Source organism: Belonocnema kinseyi, chromosome 3 (genome assembly GCF_010883055.1).
Source record: "Belonocnema kinseyi isolate 2016_QV_RU_SX_M_011 chromosome 3, B_treatae_v1, whole genome shotgun sequence".
Lineage (NCBI taxonomy): Eukaryota > Metazoa > Arthropoda > Insecta > Hymenoptera > Cynipidae > Belonocnema > Belonocnema kinseyi.
In genome coordinates, this window is record NC_046659.1 from 91,973,665 (window position 1) to 91,974,856 (window position 1,192).

General features: G+C 48.4%; 1 protein-coding gene across 1 annotated transcript in view; it reads left to right on the plus strand.

Moving 5' to 3' along the window:
• LOC117169936 (cell surface glycoprotein MUC18-like) overlaps nt 1–1,192 on the plus strand; it is a 397,122-nt gene that overhangs the window by 255,083 nt on the left and 140,847 nt on the right. The gene's annotated exons all lie outside the window — the stretch shown is intronic.

Below are 1,192 nucleotides of genomic sequence, written 5' to 3' on the forward strand. Positions count from 1 at the left end.
TTCACCTCCTCGGTAGTGATGGGTGGGCATTCTTTATCAGGTGTTATGAGGACAACACATAACTCCTTGCAGCTATTTATATTTTCTGAGTCTTCGTCCAGTAATAATACTTCGACCTCTTCTGGTTTGGGTGGGTGTTCGACAGTAACTGGAGGGTCTTGGAAGAGTCAAGATGGGTCAGAGAGAAACTGTTGATTTTCTCTGACCCATCTCTCCCTCTGCTCTAGACTTCTCTTAGCGTCAGATAGTATCCGTATTCTCTCAACAATATACTGACTGATAGTCAGCAACTTTGACCTGTTAAGTGTGTGATAACGGGTCCGGAGTTCGCGCGCGAACTTTCGAACCTTGGCGGTAAAATTTCTGCCAGATGTGATGTAGTCAATCACACATTGAATGCGGGACGCGTACTGTCCTGCCCAGCCTATCTTTATGGCAAGTTGATGCATTCGTCTTTTGGTCTTATGATCAGCCGTTGGTTTTGTTTTACGGTTCACATCGGCCAAAGCTCTTGCTGCATTATACATACAATAATTGATAGTCCAGAGGTCAGATTCACCGGAAAAATGTCCACGAAGCTCGTCATCCATTTCAGCCAGATCTTTAGGCTTGAGAGAAACTTTGGTGTTGATGTTTCTCCGGGTCGTAAAGCATCGCTCTTCATCTACTGGATGCCTGCCCGCGGTTGGTCTTAATGTCGCCTCTCTTTCTTTGTTGCCGGCTTGTTCTAGCTGTGGTAGAGTAGGCGTTCCGCTTACATAGCCCCTTTCACGGAGTAATTCAGCATGGTTACGCAGACGTTGCTGCGAAAAGTGCGATAACTCCGGGTGTTTCTCGCACCACAGAGCATGCAGCCGTTCCATGTAACCCCGTTCACGGGCCACACTCGCATCGTAGCAGTCTAGCAAGTCGTGATTCAGTCGCTCCGTCCACCCAAAGGTCACGAGATCCCGCTGATCCATCGCATTGAATCCATTTTCATTGGCTCCCCCAGCTCTAGATTGGTCGGCATTGTTGGCCGACCCATTGTCGGGAGCCCTGCGCGTTCTGTTGTTTTGAACATCACTTACTACAACGATGTTTGGTGTTATCATTGTTGTTCCCACGAGAAGCTAGGGAAAGGGGTTCGTCCATCCTTGTAGAGCTCCGCATGCAAGGATAAGGCTGCTTACTCTGAGAGGTCGCCTGGTAT